Genomic DNA, 26,859 nt, shown 5'->3' with positions numbered 1-26,859 from the left:
GTCCTAAAGGAAGATTTTTATTTACGTGCTCATTACTTATCAAGGGGTTATACTGGTGACCCGCTCTTGTGAACAGCAGTTTTTTAATAACCCTAGACCTTGTTGTTGTTAGCTGTTTCAGGGTCACGAGCCGTAACGTACGATAGGTAACAAAGAGTTATGGGGGCCTGTGCCGGGAAATATTGTTCCCATTTAAACTTAACTGTGCTAATCTAACCTTGCCTTCCTAGGTACCAGTGTGTCAAGTGTCTGTGTGTTTCTTAAGAACTATTCCATGTGCCAAGCAAGCCTTCCTGTGTGTCAAGTAACAACGTTTCACGATTTTGAGGTAAGTCATCCTATATATTTTGTTTGTGCAGTGAGGCCAAGCGAATTTTCAGTGTGGTGACAATTTTACAGTGAAGTGTAGTGCAGTGCCATTGTTTTAATTATTGTTGTGAATCAAGTGCCAAGTGTTAGTAACGATGGAGGAGAAAGTTGCATCGTTGGTGGCTCACCCAGACTTTGAAGGGATTCAGAGCCTTAAAAAGACTGAGTTAATACAAATGGCAAATCAGTTGGATTTGACCGCCAACAATAGAATGGTTAAAGCCCAACTTGTGAAAGTCATTGTGACGCATTTTGTTGAGAATGGAGAGTTAGAAGAAGAAATTCTGGAGGAGTTAAGAGAGGAGTCGAGTGATAAGATGACGTTAAAGCGTCTTGAGTTAGAAGCGCAAATAGCCAATGCTAAGCTTGAAGCTCAAAAAGAACAGAGAATATTAGAACTTGAAGCTCAAAAAGAACAGAAAATATTAGAGGCTGAAGCTCGTCAAAGAGAGATTGAAGCTCAACAGCAACAGCAAATATTAGAGGCTGAAGCTCAGCAGAGGGAGCTTGAGACTAGGCGTTTAGAAATTGCGGCACAAAACCAGAGAGGTTTAATTGAGTTGCAACTAGAAGCCACAGAGAAGCAACAAGCCGAGGAACAAACTAGGCAATTAGAGATTCAACAACAAATGGCTGACACTAACTTAATGCTTGAAACACAGCGTATGGCAGCTGGGCATGGAAATACTAGTAATGTTTCAACAAATAGTGATTATAATCCCATAAGGATGAATAAGTATATAGAGTTGCCCAAGTTCAATGAGGAGGATCCTGAGGTTTTCTTTGCACATTTTTATAAAATTGCCATCAGTATGAACTGGCCAAGGGATCAGTGGGTAGCCATTATGCAGAGTCAATTTAAGGGGCGTAGTCAGGAGGTTTTTACATCCCTACCTGACGCTCATAGTTTTGATTACGAATTTGTAAAGAAAAGCATCTTAAATGCGTATCAATTAAATCCAGAGGCACACAGGCAGAAGTTTCGGAACCTAAGGAGGGTAAGTGATCAGACAATAGCAGATTTTACTCGTCAGAAGACGAATTTTTGCAACAGATGGTTAAAGTCACTTTTAGTCACTGAGTTTGATGCTTTAAAGAATCTTCTTATCATGGAAGAAGTATTGTCATGTCTCCCAGACAAGTTGTCTACTTTTATGGCAGAACAAAAGAATGTAACAGATATTTATGAGCTGTCAAAGCTCGCTGATGAGCACGAGTTGTTGACTAAGGCCCAATTTACGGCCACTTCACCTAAGCCTAGTCGTAGAGTAAATTATAATGCTCACAGAACTCCTTATCAGTATAAGTCTCCTGGTGCGACAGTTACTCCCGTGAACTCTTCTCTTACTAACCCTAAGATTGTTACTCCATTGCCAGGATCATCTAAGCCTAGTAATGCTAATTCTAAACCGGCAGTTGGTTCTACCAGTGTGTCCACTGTCAAGTATTGTACACATTGTAAGAGAAGGGGACATGTGATTTCTTCATGTTTTAGCTTGCATCCTGAACTACGGCCAACTGGTCTTATTATGAGTAAAGGATTGCAACCTATTAATTCTTCATGTATTACAGTCCGTCCCAATTGGATGGCTGAATTTAAACCATATATTTCCACAGGTACCTTATTATGTAATAATGGTAGACATAAGACTGTTCAATTACTCCGTGATACTGGCGCTTCACAGTCTCTTATTACCCAGAATGTACTTGCGGATGTTGACACCCGAGATCTTTGTGAAGTTGTGCTTCTCCAAGGTATTGCAGGTAGTGTGCAACCGGTGTCCTTAATGCAAGTTAACCTTGATTCTAACTATACTTCAGGATGGTGTAATGTTGGTGTAAGTAAACAACTGTCCATTCCTGGGGTAGACATTATTCTAGGTAATGATTTTGGCAACCGAAAGGTTGTAGGGCCAAAGTGTCCCATCATGTTAACTAAACCCAATAATGTATTAGCTCAACCAGAAGCAGATGATGATATTATTTACCCTGCTTGTGTTGTAACTAGATCAATGGGACAAACAGGTGAGAGTAATCCTGTCTTCACTGAGGTTGCTGTTCCCAAGACCAGGACCCCTTCAGTAAAGGAGTGGGAGGTGGATCTTGAGGATTCCTTTATGACTCGAGTGGATGATGAGAGTGAGGCCGTAGTAGAAGCCCCGCCGAACCTAAACCACAAGGAAAGTGAAGGTGAGGAGGCTGAACTATCTGTACCTTGCCCGCTTGTCTCCAGTGAACCAGTTGTCGAGAGCGAGGCCGAAGTAGCTATGACTCCATTTTATTCTGATCAATCGGGAAAAGAGATCAAGCTACTAGGTTCTCGCCCGCTCGCTGCTGAGTCTGAGTCATTGCCCTTAAGTGTTGTACAGACTACTGATCCTAGTTTAATTAAGTGTATTTCTGAGGCTCCTGATAATGTTGATGCATTGGAGGAAGGGAAGGGTTTCTTCTTCAAGGATCGACTTCTGATGAGAAGGTGGAGACCCAAGGGCACTCCCTCTTCAGATGATTGTGAGATTAGAACCCAACTCGTTGTCCCCAATGAGTATCGTAGGCAGGTCCTGCAGGCTGCACATGACGACCCCATGGAAGGTCATCAAGGTATCACAAATATGTACCATAAGATATGTAAATATTTTTTCTGGCCTAAGTTAAAGAAAGACGTGGTCAGATATTGTCATAACTGTGTACCCTGTCAAATTGTTGGTAAACCAAATCAATCTGTACCTAGAGCACCATTGCAACCTATTGTAGTTCCTGATGAACCTTTTACTCATGTTGTAATTGATTGTGTAGGTCCTTTACCTAAGACTAAGTCGGGTAACATGTTTTTGTTCACTCTCATGTGTAAGACTACAAGATTTCCTGAAGCTTATGCTCTACGGAATACCAAAGCTCATAATCTCATCAAGTGTCTTGAAAGATTCTTTTCGTTGTTTGGAATGCCTAGAGTTATTCAGAGTGACAATGGGGGAAATTTTGTTTCTAAAGTTTTCAGAAATTTTTGCGAATCCCGAGGGATTCGGCACAAATTATCCAGTCCATATCATCCACAAAGCCAAGGTGGGCTTGAACGTTTCCACCAGACTTTAAAACAAATGTTGAGGACAACCGGAGAAACTCATCCACGTAACTGGGATGAGAATCTTCCCTTTGTGTTGTTTGCTGCTAGAGAAGGGCTACAAGAGTCATTGGTCTGTTCACCTTTTGAACTAGTGTTTGGTCACCAAGTAAGAGGTCCTCTAAAAATGCTACAAGAAAAGTTGTTGGGAGATGTCTCTGTTCATCAGAGTGGATTGTACTTGAGTGAGGTCAAGGACAAGTTGTGTCGGGCTCGTGAGTTGGCGAAAGAACATCTGGGAAGGACTCAACAAGCCATGAAAGTAAGATATGACAAGAAGTTCAAGGCTAAGCTCAGGTCGTTTGCTGTCGGAGATTTGGTGTTGGGGTTGAAACCTCGTATGGGGACTTCCATGTCCCATAAGTTCGCAGGACCCTACCAAGTGGTGGAAAAGGTGGGAGACCTAACTTATAAACTAATTAACCCTAATCTTTCAGAACCCCAAATGACTGTGCACATTAACAGATTAAAAGCTTATGTTGGACCTGGTGTAGTAGGTTGTTTTAGTCGGGAAGAGTTACCACCTGAGGATAATTGTAATGAGGGACATGATGTTAATATTCAACTTCTCAGTTCCAGTTCCAATGGCAGGGAGACGCTATGTCATTTACAGGAGGAGCAACGTGATGAGTTCCAGGTTCTGCTGGACAACCATACTTCTCTGTTTGGGGAGGTTCCCACACAGACCCACCTCATCACACACGACATTCAGCTCCTGGACAGCACACCCATTCGACAACATCCGTACCGAGTGAATCCCGAAAAGAGGAAAATTATACAAGCAGAAGTGGAATATCTGCTCCAGCATGATTTCATTCGGCCAAGTCAAAGTGCTTGGAGCTCTCCGTGTTTGTTAGTGCCAAAACCAGATGGAACCTGGAGATTGTGCGTGGATTACAGGAAACTGAACAAGCGCACTACTGTGGACGTTTTTCCTTTACCCTTGTTGGAGGAATGTATTGAGTCCATAGGACATGCCGAATATGTAAGTAAGCTTGATTTGTCAAAAGGGTACTACCAAATCCCATTAACAGAGTATGCTAGGGAGGTTACTGATTTTGTTACACCTGATGGTGCGTATGAATTTAATGTCATGCCATTCGGTTTGAGAAATGCACCTGCTATTTTTCAAAGACTCATGAATTTCTTACTCAAGGATGTGCCAGATTGTAGGGCCTACCTTGATGACATTGTTTTGTACAGTAAGAATTGGGCAGATCATCTCTTAGGCCTTAAGAACTTGTTTACCGTGTTGCAAACCGCAAAGTTAACCATAACTATGAATAAGTGTAGTTGGGCAAGAGGTACAATAACTTATCTTGGACACTAGGTAGGGCAAGGTAAGATTATTCCCTTACAAGATAAGATTCAATCCATTGTGGACTACCCAGTGTTAACCAATAAGAAAGGAGTCCAACGGTTTATTGGTATGTGTGCATACTATAGGCGTTATTGTAGAAATTTTTCCACAGTGGCTGCTCCTTTGACAAATTTGTTACGCAAGCAAGTAAAGTTTCAGTGGACACAAGATTGTCAGAATGCTTTTCAGAACCTAAAGGGCATATTGTCCACATCACCTGTTCTTGCTAGTCCCCAATTTGATAAACCTTTCATATTACACATTGATGCGTCTGATGTTGGAATAGGTGCTGTGCTTATTCAAGTTGGTTTAAATAAGATTGAGCATCCTGTGTATTATTACTCTAGAAAATTTAATGCAGCTCAGAAGAATTATTCTGTGGTAGAAAAGGAGGCGTTGGGTCTTATATTGTCAATTAAGAAGTTTGAGATTTACTTGTCAGGAAACAAAGTGTTAGTATTTACAGACCACAACCCCCTTATCTTTATAAATATGATGAAAGTCAAGAACCAACGAATTCTGCGCTGGTCATTGTTTTTGCAGGAATTTAATGTAGAAATCAAACATATTCCAGGCAGGCAAAATGTTATTGCTGATGCTTTGTCAAGAAGTTTTGATGTACCATAAATGAAATGTTTCTTTTCACTTAACATTTTTACTTCGGAAAAAATGCCATTGATCTTCAATCCATTGCATTTTTTTTCTTGGAGGTGGAAGTGTTACGTACCCCTATAAGATACGTAAGTAAATAAATTAATATGTACCTTTATAATTGTGTGTAAAATACAAGTATGTATATTGATGTACTTATATGTTCTATGCAAAAGTAATTTCATGTTACAGTGTTGGCGTTAGGCCCAACGTATCGTGGGAATGATTGTTTTATTTCTTTGTGTGCTCAGTTTTCCCACGGGAACTAATGATTTATATGTGATCATATGTGGGTAACAGAGGTGAATAATAATTGAGTGAACTGTATCTGGCAAATTGTCGTGGGATCGTCCGTTGCTGGGTGAGCATGCCATTATTCCCCTCTGTATGCGTATTTTAATTACTATGTAAAGAAATAATTACCTTATTTTTGTATATCAATATGTATTAATTATTCATTAAGTTAATTTAAGATTACTCTTGTCACAATGTATTGCTCCATTGTTGAAATAATAAATATTGTAACTTTGGCAAATTGTTCGCGGGGCAAGGCAATGTTTTTGACTCCCGCGTTATTGTTATTCAGTAGCTGATCCGGAACCAGAGAGTTAGCATCTTGTGGAGTTAAGTTATACATTTTTGTTCTGTCATAGCCATACATATAATAATATTAATTTAATGTCTGGAAGATACAGTGATATTTTTAATGTGATATATTGTGACCAAATAATCATCTGTTTGCTATTGAGATTTATGCAATATATATCTATATAAGATTTGTATCTATTCTTTCAGTCCTAAAGGAAGATTTTTATTTACGTGCTCATTACTTATCAAGGGGTTATACTGGTGACCCGCTCTTGTGAACAGCAGTTTTTTAATAACCCTAGACCTTGTTGTTGTTAGCTGTTTCAGGGTCACGAGCCGTAACATACGATAGGTAACAGGCTTCAACTTTGACTTCCCTTATTTCTGACTCATTCAGGGTGAATATCAAGTCGAGTCTAGCTAGTTCATCATTGCCTCTCACTCTTGTGGGTTCCTTGACATGCTGGCTCAGAAAATTCCTTGTTGCCACTTCCAAGAGTTTAGCTCTCCACGTATCTGCACCTCCATGTGGGTCCCCATTCTCCCAGTCTATCTTTCCATGGTTGAAATCGCTCATGATTAAGAGTCTTGAGCCATTCCTGCAGGCAACTGAAGCTGCTCTATTATATTAATGGTCCCCATGTTGTTTCTATCAAACTCCTGTCTAGTTCTTCTGTCATTTAGGGGAGGATAGTAAATGACTGCCACTATTATCTTAGGTTTACCCATTGTTATAGTTCCTGTTATGTAATCTCAGAATCCGTCACAGCCCGGAATTTCCATCTCATCAAACTCCAGTCCTTCCTTATCAGCAGGGCCACTCCTCCACCTCCTCTCCCTTCCCTCTCTTTCCTTACTATATAGTAGTCCTTTGGAAACACAGCATCTGTTATGACTCCTGACAATTTTATTTACGTTAGTCCTATTACATCAGGGTTTTCTTCTTGCGCCTTTTCTGCCAGTTCACTTGCTTTATTGGTAATCCCATCAATGTTTGAGTACATTACCTTGAAGCTCACTTTCTTATATCCAATTTCACCCTCACTCCCCACAAGTGTAGGAAGTTTTTCCATGGTCATTGCTACTTGGGTAGGCTCATCCTCCTGTGAGGTAGTTGCCAGGGGTTCAGGGGGAGGTGGAGTGGGGGATGGAGGGCTTAGGTCTTCCTCAGGCCTGCTTGGGGCAGGAAGAAGACCAGGAGCTGGGAAAGCAGGGGATACTTGGGGTAAAGGGAGTGGGAGGATTTGGGTTTCATGATGGGCATTGTGCAGGGGCAAGGAAGGGTTTGTGCTGGGGGATAGGGGGTGGGGCCCTATTGGGTGGTGGGCTGTGGTGTTGCATTCCCCCCTGGGGTTCCTGGGTTGCTGGACTGGGGTTCCCCACTCCCCTCTGGGATTGCTGGGTTGGAGGCTGAGGTTCCCTGGCTCCCTTCCCTCTCCTTGCATCTGCTGTCCTTACTATCTCGTCTCTGGTCATGTCCCTCTGAACATATACCTCTTTGTAGTTCCTTGCATACCTCAGTTTGCTCTTCTTTACTAGGATGTCCTCTTTGATGTCCTCGCTCTTGAATACTACCTTGATCAATCTCTTTTTGTCTCTGTTGTACTGGCCAATCTGGAAAAACTGTTCTGTCTCGTTCAGCCTTTTCCATTCCTATCTCCTTTAATATCCCTGCCACTGCAGCATTGTCTATAGTCCTCGATTCCTCTCTTGTGGAGCCCTCTTGTTCCTTGACACCTACCACTACTACAGCTCTTTTCCTTTCCATTAGCTGGCTTGTGCATCTAGCTGCCTCCTGTGAGGTCACTGCTTTCATTACAACTTCCTTGACTGTGGACATTGCTGCTGGGCTCTTCATCATTTCAGCAAAGGTTGGGCCAGTTGTAGGGGTCCCTGTCATTCCTACATCTCCTGGTACCTGGGGATTGGTCCCCTGGGCCAGAGTCTGAGGAGGGCCTGTTTTTAGGCTTTTTATCTCCGCTTGTGCTGCACTTAGTTCTATCTGCTGTTTACATATAGTTTCCCTCAGGTCCTTCAATTCCCCACTGACTTCCTTCCATGCCTTAGCAATCATCTCCATGTATGACTCGTCCAGTCCCTCTCCTCCAGCTTCATTCTGTTGTCTTACCATCCCGCATGACCTGTGTGTGTGTGTGTGTGTGTTTGTGTCTGTGTGTCTGTGTGTCTGTGTCTGTGTCTGTGGGTGCGTGTGAGTGTGTGTTTATTGTGGGGGTGGCATGGTGGGGGGTGGGGTTAACTGGTGGAGGGATGAAGGAAGAGGGAGTGAAAGGGAGAGGGGGAGTGAACGGGAGTGAGGGAGAGGGTGAGCAAGGGAGAGAGGGAAAGAGGTAAGGGATGGAAGGTCAGTTCCAGGGATGAGAGGTGAGGTTGGAGGTAGGCTGGTATATGTGTGTGTGTGTGTTTACATTGGCTTGTTATGGTGAGGAGGGGGGGTGGGGCTAGTCAGTGGCGGTGTAATGTAAAATACAGGTGTGAGAAACTAGTACCAAGCTGAGGCTCTCGAGCTACTTTTTCATATTTTAACTAAAGGTCAAAGCTAATTATTGAATAAAAAACACTGTACACCTTATATGACTGACTTTGAGAGGCACTCACCTCCGAGTAAGCATCCCACAGCACAATTAGGTGATTTATGAATTGGTGTCCGCCTAAATTGTTGACTTCCCCGCCAGAGGTCCTCCCACGTGGTGGTCCAAATGCTTCCCTTCTCTTCCCGCTCAGCCCACCACGGTCTTGCCACAAACTCGTTCTTTTTCAATTTTTTTTTCTTATCCAACGTTATAAGAATTCACTATGTTGTGTTATCACTGCATTGCTGTATCCTTCATATGCCCAAAAACTATGTTTTGGGCTCACTGGTACGTAAATATCCCGAGAATATTGAAGTAATTCGCGGACTGCCGTCCTACACTTCTGCCTTCCCTGGCCGTCCCTACACGTGTGTGTGTGTGTGTGTGTAACTACCTAAGTGTAGTTACAGGATGAGAGCTACGCTCGTGGTGTCCCGTCTTCCAAGCACTCTTTGTCATATAACGCTTTGAAACTACTGACGGTCTTGGCCTCCACCACCTTCTCACCTAACTTGTTCCAACCGTCTACCAATCTGTTTGCGAAAGTGAACTTTCTTATATATCTTCGGCATCTGTGTTTTAGCTAGTTTAAATCTATGACCTCTTGTTCTTAAAGTTCCAGGTCTCAGGAAATCTTCCCTATCGATTTTATCAATTCCTGTTACTATTTTGTATGTAGTGATCATATTACCTCTTTTTCTTCTGTCTTCTAGTTTTGGCATATTTAATGCCTCTAACCTCTCCTCGTAGCTCTTGCCCTTCAGTTCTGGGAGCCACTTAGTAGCATGTCTTTGCACTTTTTCCAGTTTGTTGATGAGCTTCTTAAGATATGGGCACCACACAACCGCTGCATATTCTAGCTTTTGCCTAACAAAAGTCGTGAACAATTTCTTTAGTATATCGCCATCCATGTATTTAGAAGCAATTCTGGAGTTAGAAAGCGTGGCATAGGCTCCTCGCACAATATTCTTTGTGGTCCTCAAGTGATAGTTTTCTATCTAGCACCACCCCTAGATCTCTTTCTTTATCAGAATTATTTAAAGATTTCTCACATAATATATAGGTTGCGTGAGGTCTATGTTCTCCTATTCCACATTCCATAACATGACATTTATTAACATTAAATTCCATTTGCCAAGTGGTGCTCCATATACTTATTTTGTCCAGGTCATCTTGAAGGGCATGACAATCATCTAAGTTTCTTATCCTTCCTATTATCTTAGCATCATCAGCAAACATGTTCATATAATTCTGTATACCAACTGGTAGATCATTTATTTAGACAATAAACATCACTGGTGCAAGAACTGAACCCTGTGGTACTCCACTTGTGACATTTCTCCAGTCCGATACATTGCCTCTGATCACTGCCCTCATTTTTCTATCAGTCAGAAAATTTTTCATCCATGTTTGAAGCTTACCAGTCACCCCTCCAATATTTTCCAGTTTCCAGAACAAACTCTTATGTGGAACTCTGTCGAAAGCCTTTTTTAGGTCCAGATAGATGCAGTCAACCCAACCATCTCTTTCCTGTAATATCTCTGTTGCTCGATCATAGAAACTGAGTAAATTCGATACACAGGATCTTCCAGATCGAAAACCATACTGTCTGTCTGATATTATTTCATTTCTCTCCAGGTGTTCTACCCATTTAGTTTTAATTATTTTTTCCAATATTGTGACTATTACACTTGTCAATGATACCGGTCTATAATTAAGGGGGTCCTCCCTGCTTCCACTTTTGTAGATTGGAACTATGTTAGCCTTTTTCCACACTTCAGCTACAACTCCTTCAAACAGGGATGCCTGAAAAATCAGTTGAAGTGGAATGCTGAGCTCAGGTGCACATTCTCTCAGAACCCATGGTGAAACTCCATCTGGACCAACTGCTTTGTTCTTATTTAGCTCCTTGAGCATTTTTTCCACTTCGTCTCTAGACACCTCTATGTGCTCTATGTTGTTCTCTGGAATTCTTATTGTATCTGGTTCCCTGAAGATTTCATTTTGTACAAACACACTTTGTAACTTTTCGTTTAATGTTTCACACATTTCCTTTTCATTTTCCGTGAATCTATTTCCCATTTTCAACCTCTGAATATTATCCTTTACCTGCAATTTGTTGTTTATGAATTTATAGAATAGACCTGGTTCTGTTTTACATTTGTCTGCAATCCCTTTTTCAAAATTTCTTTCTGCCTCTCTCCTCACTGACGTGTAGTTGTTTTTTGCATCTTTGTATCGCTGGTATGTTTTGGGGTTTGGCCTCTTCCTGTATTGTTTCCATTTTTGTGTCTTTTGGTCTCTGGCCCTCTCGCAATTTCTGTTGAACCAATCCTGTTTCCTAGCTTTGCATCTCTGTTTTGGTATAAAAATTTGTGTGCCTTTATCATATATTTCACAAAACTTGACATACATCTCATTCACTTCCTTGCCTAGCAACAAGTCTGTCCAATTATACTCACTAAAAATTTTTCTAAGGTTGCCATAATGTCCTCTCCTAAAGTCAGGTTTTTCAATTGCATCAACCTAAATATTTTCTTCCAGATTATAACGCATTGCATACTTTATTCCCAAAAAGACATGGTCACTTTTACCCAAGGGAGAAAGGTACTGAATGTCAAATATTTCTTTCTTCTGGGTAAATATCAAATCTAGCATGGAGGGAACGTCCCCTTCCCTCATCCTCGTAGCTTGTTTAACATGTTGATACAAGAATGTTTCCAGGATGAGGTCTACAAATTTACTGGTCCAAAAATCTTCTGTTTTAGCTTCATATGCTTCCCAGTCTATGGACTTCAAGTTGAAGTCTCCGACTATCAAGAGTCGTGAACTATCGTTATCCGCTCTCGCTATGATCTCTCTCATTATTGTTATAAGACCTTATCGTTTACTATCTAGCTCCTCCTTTGACCATGTGCTGCTTGGCGGTGGACTATATGCATTCATGATCATTAGTTTATCATCCTCATGGTAGATCTCTAGTGCTATTATGTCAACTTCTTGTGGATTGGCAGTCATTATTTCGTTCACCTTTAGGTGTTCTTTCACCAGCACAGCATCGCCACCGCCTTTCCTAATTTTTCTGTCCTGTTTCCAAATTGAGTAGCCCATTGGGAATATGACCTCATTTAAAATAACATCTTCAAGTTTTGTCTCCGTGAGTGCAACTATGGCTAGTGTCTGCAGCTGTATTACATCACTTAACTCCAGTATCTTCGATCTTCTCCATCTATGTTGGTTTATGCAATCTTCAGGAACTTGTTCCCCCTCTTCTTATTTTTCACTCCCCCTCTCTCTAATGATTTTGTTGGTTTGCCTTTATGTACCACTTTACTGGTCTGCCTACCCCTATCACTTTGTAGAAAAAAAATAATTGATATCTTCTTCATCCCTGTTCTCATTTATACGTTTTGCTTCAGCGAGGTTCAGTTTCAGCTTCTCTCTATCTTCTTTTGAAAGATCTCGTCTTAACGACCACACTTTCCCATCCTCATCACTTTGTAATTTTCTAGCATTCCTTAGTACTTCTTCCATCTGTTTGGCACCATTTAGGGTGATCCTCAAAGGTCGATCTTTCCCTTTTACATATCTGCCTATTCTCCTGTAGTCACACACATTCTCTATGGTTGTAAGACCTTCCACGAGGCTAGCAATTTTATCTACTACTTTCGCTTCTTCTACAGCTCTTTCTGACCTAGATGTTATTTCCTTTTCTTTGCAGCCAAAAATTATCAGGGACTTACTCCGATCAACTGTGCTTTGCACCAACTTCAGGTTAGATGCCAATTCTTTTCTCACTTCCAGCCTAAATTTTTTTTATCTTGGTTGCTGCAGTGTTTGACTTCCTTTACTGCTTCTTCAATTTTTTCCTTCTCCTTGGCCACGTGTGTGCATAGGTGAGTTGCATATCTTTCTTGCACTGTACTATTCCCTGTGTAACTTCCTCCATTTGTGCTGACAAAAGCTGTTTCTCCTGTTGAATTTCCTTACCTAACCTATTGTAGTCATTTATGTTTAAACTTACTTCAACTTCTTCCAAAGCTATTTTTAAGTTTATTTTCTTCTTCCGTGGCTTTGCAATTTGCTTCCAATTGATTCTTATCCTTGCAGAAGTCTTTCACTAAACCCTCAAGACATACAACTTTGCTATTTAAATGGTCATTACTTTCTTTCAATTTACTAATTATTTCTACATGAGAGTTCACTATAGTATCTAATTTTACCAACTTATTGTATAGACTGGTTATATCAATGCTTTCTTCACTGAATCCAGCAAAGTCAAGCTCTGTTTTGTATTTCCTCTTACCGGCGGCCATCTTGAATATTGTTCTCTGCACTGGAAACACTAGGGCAACTTTTTCTCATCCAATTTTTCACTTCCCTTGGCACATTCCTGTTATCTCACCTATTATTCAAAAGCACTATACCTTTATGTTCTCTGGGACACCACTCACTATCATCCTGTACTACAATCCTGTGTGTGTGTGTGTGTGTGTGTGTGTGTGTGTGTGTGTGTGTGTGTGTGTGTGTGTGTGTGTGTGTGTGTCTGTGTGTGTGTGTGTGTGTGTGTGTGTGTGTGTGTGTTTGTGTGTTGCTATTACGTGCAACAGATGGCGCTGTTTTTGAAAAAAAAACATGTTTTTTTCTGTCACAGGTGTCTGTCATACTACCTATATAGTAGGTATATAAAAACATGTGCATATTCGAATGGAACGTTGTGTCAGAATTTCAAAGCAATCGGTGAAGAACTTTTGGAGAATACAGCATGTGTGGCTGTTACATCCAACAGATGGCACTGTTTTTAAAAAAAAACATGTTTTTTTCCTGTCATAGGTTACCTTGAGGTTACCTTGAGGTGCTTCCGGGGCTTAGCGTCCCCGCGGCCCCGTCGTCGACCAGGCCTCCTGGTTGCTGGACTGATCAACCAGGCTGTTGGACGCGGCTGCTCGCAGCCTGACATATGAGTCACAGCCTGGTTGATCAGGTATCCTTTGGAGGTGCTTATCAAGTTCTCTCTTGAACACTGTGAGGGGATTGCCAGTTATGCCCCTTATGTGTAGCGGAAGCGAGTTGAACAGTCTCGGGCCTCTGATGTTGATAGAATTCTCTCTCAGAGTACCTGATGCACCTCCGCTTTTTAACGGGGGTATTCTGCACATCCTGTCATGTCTTCTGGTCTCATGTGATGTTATTTCTGTGTGCAGGTTTGGGACCAGCCCCTCTAATATTTTCCACGTGTAAATTATTATGTATCTCTCCCGCCTTCGCTCAAGGGAGTACAGATTTAAGCTCTTTATTCGGTCCCAATAGTTTAGGTGTTTTACTGAGTGGATTCTAGCAGTGAAGGATCTCTGCACGCTCTCCAGGTCAGCAATTTCTCCAGCTTTGAAAGGGGCTGTCATTGTGCAGCAGTACTCCACTCTAGAGAGCACAAGCGTAGGTGAGACATATATAGAGTAGGTATTTAAAAATACGCGCCTATTGGAATGCAACGTTGTGTCAAAATTTCAAAGCAATCGGTAAAGTGGTTGCGAAGATTTCTCTCACTTGAAAAAGCATAGTTTAAAAAAAAACATATGTTTTCCTCACAGACGTGACATCTATATAGTATGTATATAAAAACCCGCTCGAATGCGACTGGAACGTTGTGTGAAAATTTCAAAGCAATCGGTGAAGAACTTTCAGGGATTAGAGGTTTTTAAGAAACGAACATTTCCATTTTTATTTATATAGATATTTGAACTGACAATTCATCTTTAATATAGTTCACACTACTAGAGGAACTTTACAACTGTAAACTTATTATTTCTCCTTAGTATGGGAACCTTTTATAAGCATCTTAGTACAAGTAAAAGTTATTACATTAGTGCTAAATATACTGTGAGTGTCTGTCTTGGGAGCGCATGTCTTCCCCTCATCCCTCTCTATGTTGTAATTAACAATAAGGTAAATGACTATAAATAATAAATATTTAAACAATACATAAACAAAATCTACATAGCAGTGAAGGAGATCAATTTATGTTCCGTTAGTTATGGGGTTAAGTGGCCCTTGCCTGCATTGTTGATATTGTCAATGGCCACTTCTGGCAGCGGCCACTGGCCACTTCTGACAGCGGCCACTGGCCACCTCTGGCAGCGGCCACTGGCCACCTCTGGCAGCGGCCACTGGCAACGTGCACGTTATGGTCGTAGCGGCAGGAGTAACTAGCGTCTTAGACCCCAGTTGAGGCGCAGCCAATTACAAGCCAAGATGGATCTGTTGCGTCAGACTATTAACCAATGAGAAGCAGTGTGGTGAGTATAAAAGTGGGAGCTGGAGCCGTGGTGTGTCAGTTACCTCCTCTCCACGGCAAGACATCGTATCATAGCGAAGGTTTGTGTTTTGTTAAGTTTTGTTGAAATGTTTGTTATAGGTAGTTTGTTGGTTTCTATGTTTTTTAAGTTGTGTAATAGGTATTATTATAGACGTTAAATTGTTGAACGTATTTCATAACTTGTAACTTCCCCTCTCCCTTACTTCACAGCCAAACTAGTTGTGTCGTGAGTCAAACAGTTGTCAACTAAATGACGCAAGTTATTAACCACATCAATAATATTACATTCCATATTTATACCTAGTAATCTTCTATGGCTATATGTAACTAGATGGCATATAATCGTGCCTTTGATTCATATCCAGATAAATTACTCCTAATGTGAATTCCTAAGTTTGAGTTTTAAATTGTCTGCCACACGACTAAAATGGAGTTCTTAAGAATTATTAATAAAGTGATTATTCTTAAATGACATTAAAAGCGTCTTGATTTCTATATTACCTTGTGGAGAGGGTAAACTGGTTTGGGTAGAAAACTGCTAAAATTCGTGTATTTAATTAATTTTGAAACTATCATAACTTTTGTACAAGAATTAAAATCGGCCATGACTTAATTTTAATTATTAACTTGACTGAAATTCCCTAAACCTCAAGCCTATAATTGGCCTGAGCAGTTAAACCTCTAAAGACCCTATACTGACAAACTTGCAGGGAGCTTGTGTAACGGGTGTTGGAAGGAAAAGTTGTCTTGATTCAACATGCCCTTTGCACCTTCAGGTCTAACAAATGATTCCTCCTGGTTTTGTTACACTTTACTAAATCTGAATTGGTAAGATTAGGTTTACACTAAGTAACTTGTCTAAAACTCGGCCTCGATCATCTTGGCTGTCGCATAGAAAAAATGGCCACCCTTTCATCGTCAGTGGATACTGTATTTAAATGGCAATTATTGCTCTTATAAATATTGCGTATAAAATTTCGCCCTTGTGAATAAAGTACTTGTGCTTCTTGAGGACCGTGGTGCTTGACGAAGTGGTCTTCATAATGGTGCACTAACATAATTAGTAAACGCCCCTTTACCTACTGGTGTTTTCTGATGCATGACGGATCATCGCTGACTTTCCTGAACTGACAATTAATGCCAGTTCTAATTGAAACCTTAACTGGCAATTATCTTCCTGGTCAGATAATATCCCACATCCTTCAGAATGCCACAACCTCTATTCCTCGCATGTACTTTACTAAAGCTCTTGAAGGTTTATTACTACAAACTTGTCTTGAATCTTGCCTCGTGTTTTAGTATAGTGAGGGAGTATTCAAAGCTACCACAATACTCCTAAATAGGTACATCTTAAATGGGTCCCCTTGCTCAGTGTAAACCAGCGATTCATTTGGGGGAGGCAGTTAGTTCACTGCAATTACTCTAAACTGGAAGGTAAAGCCTGGCAGCAATTGAAGTAATTTTTTTTTAAGCATAATGCAAAACTACCAATTTTAGCGGTAAAATTACTCGCCAGGGTGAATGCTACTGCCATAAAACCTTAACATTGACATCTGGTAGATAACCACGTGTAGGTTAATCTACAAATTATGCAAGTTTGGTTTTTTCAATAAATTTGAACTACTGAATATGGACACGGAACATGCTGTTCTTAATGAAGTTGACCAGAATGTTAAGTTAGACTCCTTGCATTTGCTTCCATAAACTCTGACTTTTCGTGCAACAAATGCTACATAACTCCCACGTCCAACAGTGTTGGACATAGTGGAGGGGGGGGGGGGGGAGGGGAGGAATCGGGATGATAAAACTACTGTAGTACATGTACTGAACCATGACTTTATATTGCCCGGCACCTCCAAACATTAGTTCTTCTAGTCTTGGAGGTTAGCACAAAGACCTTGCCGAAAACTTATCCATGGAATGAACTTTAGGGTGAAAGGAAAGTCATTTCACCTAGATCAAAATGATGCGTAAAGCTGCAAATGTTCCTGACCCAACAATGTGAACTCTAAATTGCCAACCCCCCCCCCCCCCCACCCCCCTTCCCGAGTCAAACTGTCCTGGAAGACTTTGCTCTGTACCTCCTACTACAGGACCTGTTCTGGGCCCATACCAGACTACTCTGGCCTGCTCCCCTCCCTCCTATGTCGAGGAGGGTAGTCCCCAAACCCTCTGTGGTGACCGCCTCGTCCCCTTGCGCGGCTCCATCTTTGTCACTACTGCACCTTATGACCCTTCTCGAAGTTCTCGCCGTTGTCACCTTCACGGCCGCTCTTGTATGCTCCCTTCCCGTTCTAATTTGTACCATTCCTAGATTGGTCCTGCTACGCGGACTAAGTACTTTGAGCTCCATCCTTTGGATTCTACTAGACTTTTTTTTTTTTTTTTTTTTTTTTTTCTTTTTTTTTTCTCTCTCCCCCCTCTCTTCTCCTCTTCCCCCCCGCCCTTTCCTTAAGCACCTTGCAGACTCGGTAGAAGCCTGTTACTTTCAACCTCGCCAGTCTCGGCGAGAGTCGTTGCTGATCCTTCTAAAGATGCAGCTACTCGCGTAGCTGCCTTATCCTGCATTAGCGAGACCCCTTTTTGCCTCGCAAAGAACGCTGTTAAATACTAGTCATGGCACAGTTCTCGTGTATCATGTTGTAACCAGCGGGTGTTGGCAATCTAAAAGACTGCCACGAGGATATGAAGAATCAAAGGCCATTCTGTCTTTCAGGTAGAGATGTTTACTAGACCCCCCTCCCCTAGTGGTCGTTGCCGTCAGCCCCTTCGGGTGGTGAAGATTTCTTTTGATGTTAGGACCCTTCTGACCAGTCATTCTTGCTGGTGCCAGATGCTCCATTCAGGAGTACGTTCCATCTCATTGGCTCTTATTAAAAGTACTGGAAGTTTTGGCATGGTGCCCTCGCATGCTCCAATGTTGCCTCCACACAAGACAAGGGTGTAAGTTGGAGTAGACTTCTCCCCGGGCTCCCTGCCTCAATTGCAGTGAGGCCGACCCTACCTTCTCTCACTCGTGCTCTTGAGCTAATCTTGATTTCGGGGATTAGCGTCCCCGTGGCCTGGTCATCGGACCCCCCCCCCCCCAGGAAGTGGCCCACAGCAGCTCACTCCCAGGTACCTATACCCTGCTGGGTAACGGGAACATCAGTGTGAAAGACTTTTTGCCCATTTCTCTGCCTCCACTTCGGATCGAACCTCTGGACTAGGAATCCAAAGTGCTGTCCTCTTGGCTGCCAGATACTAGTGTATAGATTACAAACTTGAGGCAGCAGTCTTCCACCTGAAGCACTGGGAAAGTTTCTTTTTCTGAGAAGAGGTTCAACTCTACCCTCTCCCTGTACGAATCTTATGTTCACACGTGTTGCACTCCCCCCCCCCCCCCCCCTCTCCTCGTATTTCCTCAGTCTCGCAACCACTTCATGCCTTAGACCCAGGCACGCCCACCTCCCCAGTTCCTTTGTTTGGTCCGGAATGGTTCCCCTCTTTCTGTCAGGGGTTCCCCTTATTTCTACTCGGTCTGTCATGTCTCCTCTCCTTTCTTTCTCCTCTCCCTCTGGTCCTCCATCTCTTGGTTCTCCACGCTGCTTTTGTGTGGGCTGATGTCCATTACATTCCCAGAGATATTGTTCACTCTCATGTTGAGCCCCCTCTTCCTGCTATTAAAGTTTCTTTGGCCCCCGCTCCCCTCTTGGTTGCTGAGGTGCGCTCCCCTCTTGCTGTCCTAGACTGCCACTCTTGGTTGTCTCCTCTGCCTCCTCCTCTTCTGGACCCTGCTCCCTTCCCTCCATCTTTAATCATTTTACCCATTCCGCCTGACTTTGCTGACCCTGAGCTTCTTTAATGTGTTGTTCCTTTTCCACCCTTTTCTTCTATGTTCCTATCTTGTTTATTGTCTATTCTACAGTGTAACTTTCGTGGATACTACGCAAACTTCCTGACCTCCAACTTCTAATTTCAGTTTTCGCCTCTGTCTCAGGAGCCAGTGCTTGGGTGCTCGTCTTGGTAGCTTCCATGGCTATTAGTTTCTCAACCCTTCCCCTCCCCCCCCCCCCCCACCTCCCAAATGTCCAGGTTGCTCTTCCGGTTCTTAGAAAAAAAAATTCCTGATTCCTTGCCTGTGCTCCTGCTGGAGGATTTAAATTGTCAACATACCCTTTGGGGTGATGTTCTGACACATGGGGTCGCCTTTTTGAACCGTTCCTCTCTTCTTCCATCTCACGAATTCTGGCGAGCCTACTTATTTGGATTCTCGGACTCTCAGCCCTTTCCTGTCTTGATCTTTGTTTGTTCATCTCTTTACTTTGATTTCGTGTGGCAGGTTCTTGATTATCTCCATGGCAGTGACCATTTTCCTATCCTTGTTACACTTTTCCGTTTCACCCTCACTACTCCTTCCCTAGGTGCCAGTTTGCTGAAGCTGACTGGCGCTTCTTTACCCTCCATGTTACTACCTCCAACGTCTCCATTCTGCCTCTCCCTCTTGGCCCTCCTTTTTTCATGAGTCTTCGACATAGCCCGCACTCTATTCCTCGCTCTCCTTCTCGGGGAAGGCGGAAGTGCATTTCCTGGTAGACTCTGCTCGGGCTGTAACCATGCAGCCTGGGCGAGACTGCAGACGGTTGAGTCTTTTCTTTTGTTTCGGATAGAGTATGGTGGACCATCAGTACAGCTGAACTTGTGTACTGTCTTGTTTCCACCATTACGTCTGAAACTCCTCCTGCTGCAGATCTGGAAGCGTGTCTAAAAGATAGTGGGCAACTTGGTTCACGATGTCTCACCAGTCCTTCACCTGTGATACTTTGTGTGTATGGGGGGGGGGGGGGGAGGAACCGGTTGCACATCTTGACGAAATTGGGTTCCCACTTTTTATGTTGGCTCTGGTTCTCGTCTTCATAGAGCTTTCCTTAAGTCTTCTTGAATCTCTCCCTTTAGATTTCTGTAGCCATCTCGGCCTTCCCTATAACGATCCCTTCTGAGCTTCTCTGCCGTAGCCCTCTGTGGTTCTACGGTGGTGGACTCTGATGCGAATCATTGAGATGTGCGGGGAGGGAGATTGTGAAACTTCTGATATTTTCGTCTCTAAACGTATTTAGAGTCGGTTTAATCAGACCTGGGAGTCGTAGTCAATCATTGAGGACTGGCTCGATGCAGTTGTCCTCCCATTATGGAAACCACTCTAGGTCATCCCTCAACTACCCTTTCCAAGGTTTCCGCTCTATTGCCCTCAAAAGTTGTCTCTAAAGTCTTAATGTATGGTTAATGTTCGTATGTAGTTCTTGGAACCTTATCACCACGTCTCCTTCTCAGCTTGGTTTTAGCATGTGCTGCAGCACAACAGATGTCCTGGTGAACTTGATCTCTATTTGTACTACTTTTGCTGCAAGGATCTCTATTGTTGCCATCCTTTTTGACCTGGAAGAGCCTCTAAAGGCTCTTAGAGCCAGAATATGATGCTGCCTTCCTGGCGGTATCATAATCTGTTCAACTTCATTCTTTTGGCCTTTGTGGCAATCTTCCCCCTCATCTGCTAAAGTTTCATCTCCTCGTTCCTTTAGTGAGGCTTGGTACAACTCTCTGCACTTTTAAGGCAATATGAGGGTGTACCCCAAGGTAATGTTCTGAACAAAATTAATTTTTTGGTTGCCCTCGATCTTCGTTCCTTCTGGCCTCTTCTCGTCTGTCGACGATCTTAACCTTGCTATCGGTGATGATTCGCCTCTTCAACGGCGTCTTCAACTTGCAATTGATGCCGTGTCGTCTTGGGCCATCGATCATGGCTTAGTTCTCTAAAATTTGGTTTATGACTTATCCTCGGAGGCGTGTAGTTCTTTCGTCCATCCTTGATGCTTCATGGTCTTCGCCTTGAATAAAAATTGCGTTAAGGTTATGGAGTTCATCTTTGACACTCGTTTGTCTTGGTCGCCCCAAATCTCTTACCTGAGAGTTGAAAGCTCTAAGGCCCTTAACCTCCTCAAGGTGTTGTCCCATACTTCTTGGAGGGGGGGGGGGGGGAAGAGATGGGTGCACTCTCTACTTTTTACATTCTTCTCTCGTCATATCTACACTAGATTATGGTTGCCCTGTTTACTCGCCTGCTTCTACTCTTCGCAAGTTTGATGCTTTGCACCATACTGGATTGCACCTCTGCTCTAGTGCCTTTTGTTAAACTCCAACCTTCGGCTTGTACGTTGACACTAGCTTCCTATCTTTACAGGACTGCCATAATTGCTACTGTCTTCGCTATTCTGTGTGGTCCTTAAAACTTTTTCTCCAGCCTCTGTCGTGCTTTGCAATTTACCCCTCTTGTATTACCTGTCCCTCTTCACCACCTCCCTTGTTTTGTCTGGGTATATCTAACATTATTCTCATTCGGTCCTTAATTCTAATGTTTCTCGTCATAATTTTTTTTTTTTTTTTTTTTGGAGGGGGGTAGACTCCATCACCAATTGAGTCCCCCTTCCAAAGTTTTGTACATCCTTGAACCGCATCACTAAAGCATTTACGCCTCCTATGGTTCTGAAAAGCCTTTTCCTTGAACACTTTTCTTCACACATCCGCTTGGTTCCAATCTTCACCGATGGGTCTTAAGTCTGCGGGCGATGTAGGCTACTGTTTTTCCTGACTGCACTTGTGTATTGCCTCCCTTCAGAGACTACCATCTTCAGTGGAAATTTATGCTATTCTGTCTCCTGCGTTCTTTGTCAATCCTTTGTGGTTGTAGTTTAATTCTCCTCGTGGCTCTAGGGTCCCTTAATCCTGTTCATCCAGTGATTATCGAGAAGCATAGGTTGTTGCTCATCTCTAGTAAACTTATCTGTAGCTTTGCTGGGTTACCAGCCATTTTAGTGTTTAAGCGTACAGATGCTGCTGCTAGAAAGCCTATCTGTTCTTGTCCCATCTCCAGTAAAGGTATTCTGGTTTTTACCCAGTTATTCATTCCTCCATCCTTGCCTGTTGGCAGGGTTGTTGGTTTTCTGTAGTTGATAACAAGCTGTGTGCTTTTAAGCATAGTTCCCCTCCCCCCCTTCAGTGTCCTTCCTCCTACTGGCGGCAGGAAGCGACTCTAGCAAGGTTGCATATCGGCCAATTGCTTAATTCACCATCACTAAGCAGGGCGAAACTCCATTAATTGTCCAAATTGCATTTTTCTGCGTTCAGTCGTGCATGTCCTTATTGAATGTCTTGACTACCAGGACGAGGGTGTTCTGCTTTCCTACCGTTCCTTGCAGTCGCTTGTCCCTCGATAGTTCGTGGTGAATGGGATGCTTTTGATATCGTTCGCCTTGGGTCTTTATTCTATATTGGCATCGTCGATGATATTTAGCGTCCTCTGATTATTTCGTGCATTTGATGGTGCTACATAGCCTTCCCAGTTTGATGCCTTCTTTTAATAATTACTATGTCAAAGTTTTTTTTTGTGTGAAACTTCACTACTGAAATCTTTAACTTGTCTAAAATATACTTACGCATGTATATGCTACTTTGAATCTAGCAAGTTTTGCAAAATTATTACTTCCAAAATGAAGACTTACTTTGTTTACTTGTCATGTAACTTAACAATAGTTGTCAGTGACTTGTTTTTGTAATATTTTTATCTCATTACAGACGAGTGTCATAATATTTCTGGTGATTGCGACGGGAGTGATGCCATCCTGGGCCCAATACTTCATTAAAGACGACGCTGCTCCTGTCATCTTGGGAGTCACTGTTGACAGGCCATTCGTTACCTCAACTGAACCTCTTGGTATCTGAAGGCGGCCCCACTCAACCTCCTCAACCCCAGCAACCATTCCCACAATTACCAGCCCAACAACCTGTGTTTATTCAGCCACAACTACCAAGCCAGCCTCGGGCCTTCATTCCTCAGCCTCAACAAGTATCTCCCCTATTGCCTCCCTTTACCTTCCGTCCAACTTCATCTCTATGCAACCATGCTGCTAAACCCCTGGTAAGATGTTTTATTTTCCTTTAATATAGCAGTTTTAAGGTTAAATGGCACTTAAATGAGCCCCCCACATAATGTGTATTCCAACTGGTCAGGTTGACGAGGTAGAGGACGGCAGAGCGTATCACTTCTCATGGTGTCACGACTCTGGTAGACTCTACACCTGGGAGCAAGCAACCTATTACTGCTCTGGCCGTGGCAACGGCTTCCAGGCCGTCAGTATTGAAAGTCTCAGGAAGCAAGAATTAATCTCCAGGTTCCTGATTGCACGTAAGTTGATAAGCTAGTATTGGAGTATAACTTGGCCTGGAGTCGCTAACTTGGATGTAATGAAATGATATATTTCAGACTACATCAGCGACATCTGGACGAGCGGCAACAAACGTAACTCGAGGTCGTGGTTATCTGGCACTTCCTCTCCCTACTCTAACTGGTCTAGCACCGGCAGGTGAGAAGTGGTTTGTTGACCGTAAACCACACTCGTGGTGTTGATTGGTAATGATCATGGCATTGAGTACCACTTGTCTTCCCCTGGCGAGGACTACCACAGCCAGACAACGAGGACTGTCTGGCGGTGTTAAACAACCAGTATAATGATGGTGTCACTTGGCAAGACTCCTCCTGTTTCCACCTGAGGCGTGTCATCTGTAAGGCTTCACGCTTCTATGTTCAATAGTTGTTCTCATTATTGTAATATTATAACTAATGGCAGTAAGCTTTTAATCCTATTGATTCATTTTGTCTTAGAGTAAGAATCTTTAATAAAAGAATCTGATAAGTGTATTAATATAAATACTAAACACACACTTTTTCATTCTCTGAAGTAGTTTGTCTACATCGCTCATCTTAAACACGTTTGATCTGTTGGGGGGGGGGGGGGGGAGACGAAAGAGATAATGTCAATGTAGCGACCTTGAGTTGTTAAATAGTCTGGTTATGGATTTGTCTATCAGTTTGCAGACGCCTACCTGCTAGCGAGGTCAGCACTGTAGTGTTGACGAGACTATAAGGCAACCTGTCCTCCCTAAGTTGTTTAAAGCAGTGGCAGTCTTCCCCAAATGCATTAATCATTTAACCCCAATCACGCAAAGAAAAAAACTAGAGGCAATAGCCTTAGGCAGAAGGGGTAGCAGTATGCTTTACATCATTTACAAGCATGTGATTAGGTAAACTATGGGCATCTGTGATGTCGCTGGCCGTAGGAGGAAAAGTTATCAGAACCGTTTGAGACTGTCGTGTATCAGTGATTTTTCTCGCTAACCTATGCTCCTCTGCGAACACTGTCGGCATGAGACATCAATGGTTATAAAAGTGTGTACTGCCAGTATAACCAGGTAACATATGTCGCCACACATTATATCTGAACTAATATAAACACTGATCTTTAGCCACGAGGTACTTGTGCCCTTACATAGGGTGATAACCAATGCTGGGTGCACACCACTTCAGTCGTTGGGTACAAATCTAGCAGATAACCATTCCCTTAGACCAGGGGTCTCCAAACTTTTCTATGTAAGGGCCACATTATATATTTCCCATATTTATGCGGGCCGGAGGAATAAAAAATGAAAAAAAAACAAATCAGTGCCAGTAATTTAATTTCCTCAAATATTAAAGTATAAACATGGAAAAATTAAAACATATCTTTTTGGAAAAAAATCATGGTAAAATAGATTCCTGCCTTTAGTTTTATGCAACCAAATTAGTGTGACGAATGATACTGTCGTTTTGACTTCAAAATTTCATTAAAATCAGGTTCCAGATTAGATGAGCCAATTGTAAGAATTGATTTCAAGTGATCATCAGACAAATTTGCTCGATAGTTAGATTTCACATACTTCATTTTGGAAAAAGTTTGTTCACAAAAGTATGTTGAACCAAAAATGGACACAAAACTACAAGCAAACTTTATCAAATTTGGAAACTGATCTGGCTGCAGGCATTTATAAAACTCGATCAGATTTCCTTCTCTATACTTATCTTTCAGTCTGTCATCTGCCTGGAGATCAATAATTTCCATTTGAAATAGAGTTGGAAGATTTTCAGCATTGCAGTCAAATGGATTATGAAAGAGCCTGATTTCATTTGCTTTGGCATCAAGGTCAGCATATCTCTTCTGAAACTGTTTTTTTCAAATCTGAAATTATTTCATTTGCAAATGAAAAAGGAAATTCAACTTTACTTTCTGCATGAAATTTTTCACAACATGGAAAATGAGCAAAATTCTTAACCTTCACCTCGCCTTCAAGTAGCGCAAGTTTTGCTCTGAATGCCTTGACATGAACAAAGTAGTCACTGATCAAATTTGTTTTGCCTTGCAATTTCAGATTCAAGTTATTCATATGACCTGTCATATCGGCAAAAAATGCCGATTTCCAAATCCATTCACATTCTGATAATAATGGCTGAGGTTTATTTTTCTCTGAGAAATAAATCAATTTCTAATCTGAGCTCAAAGAAATGCAGCAAAACCTTTCCACAACTAAGCCATCTAACTGCTGTATAATAAGGCAAGTTAACAAACTCCATCAATTTCTTTCAAGAAATCACGGAACTGGCGATGGTTGAGTGCATGAGATCTAATGAAATTAACCACAGAAACAACAGGTTCCATGACACAAGACATATCAACATATTTTAGGCACAATGCTTGTTGATGGATAAGGCAATGCAGAAAAATGGGTTTTGAGAATCCTCCAACCTCACAAGCTGTTGTAATTTGCCCAACCAAACCCTTCTTTGTCCCAGACATATTCTTTCCTCCATCAATTGTCACACACTGCACTTGCTTCCATTCCAGGTTATATGCTGTCAGTTTTACTTACTTCATTGAAAATGTCCTCTCCAGTTGTTGTGGTGTGCATGCTGTGAACTGATGCTAATTCTTGGCTCACATTAAATTCACTATCAACACCATGAATGAATACTAAGAGCTGAGAAGTATCACACACATCAGTTGATTCATCCAACGCAAGAGAATACCAACAAAATCTTTTTGTTTTTTCCTTTATTTACCGAATTATGTCGCCTCCTAAATCTTCAATTCTACGAGCAACAGTATTTGACCCAAGACTTGTCATTTTGAAGAGGTTTACTTTTTTTGGACATACCTCTCCTGCTGCTTCCAGTATACACTCTTTTATGATACTACCATCAGTGAAAGGTTTTCCTTTTTTAGGCAACTTTGTAACTGGCTCTAGTTGAATTTTCATTTTCGGATTTTTTCTTACTGAAAACAGCTTGTTGAGAATGCAGACTGTGCTGAAATGATTCAAACTTTTTAGTGCGTTCTGCTCCTGTGATGTGAGAATAACTTGAGCCATGTTTAGATTCATAGTGCCGACGAATATTGTATTCCTTCAGAACAGCAACACTGTCTCTACATATTATGCATAAAGCTTTATCATTTGCTATCACAAAAAAATACTTTATCTTCCATTCGTCATTGAACCGACGGCACTCACTGTCCACTTTTCTTTATCTTTTCCATATCTGAAAACATAAGGGTAAAATAAATGAAATAAATTCTACAGGAAAAAAACAGCTTGTATGTGGTGTTAAAAAGCATAGCATATTATTATAAAGTGGTAAATATTATGGCAAAAGCTTTCGTTGATAAACTTAATGGTTACCATTTTAACTATTTTAAATATGCAATATTTTTGGCTACAATAGTATTATTGCTATTTTGTATAACTAAGATAAAGGCATTGTCAAAGTACAGAGAAAAGAATTTTGTAGTGTTTGTGCTCCCTGAAACGGAAGCAGCAAAGCCCCACTCGCCCTCCATCCCCACAATATACAGTTATACACAACTGATTGGTTGTAATGCACAACACATACCTACCAGTATTAGTATCTGTGCGTCACACTATCGCGAGAGAGGAAAACTGACTCGGGTTGAGCGCCACCAGT

The 26,859-nt window shown here is 42.0% G+C and overlaps 1 long non-coding RNA gene across 1 annotated transcript; it reads left to right on the top strand.

The window, feature by feature from the left end:
• Positions 1-14,896: 14,896 nt before the first annotated feature.
• LOC138372415 (uncharacterized) lies at positions 14,897-24,525 on the top strand. The gene is made up of 4 exons (XR_011230855.1): positions 14,897-15,055; positions 22,605-22,947; positions 23,040-23,214; positions 23,293-24,525. It is a non-coding gene; the product is annotated as an uncharacterized lncRNA (long non-coding RNA).
• The last annotated feature ends 2,334 nt before the right edge of the window (positions 24,526-26,859 follow it).

This window comes from Procambarus clarkii, chromosome 38 (assembly GCF_040958095.1).
Source record: "Procambarus clarkii isolate CNS0578487 chromosome 38, FALCON_Pclarkii_2.0, whole genome shotgun sequence".
NCBI lineage: Eukaryota > Metazoa > Arthropoda > Malacostraca > Decapoda > Cambaridae > Procambarus > Procambarus clarkii.
The sequence above is the reverse complement of the archived record's forward strand: the minus strand, read 5'-3'. Positions and strand labels throughout refer to the sequence as shown.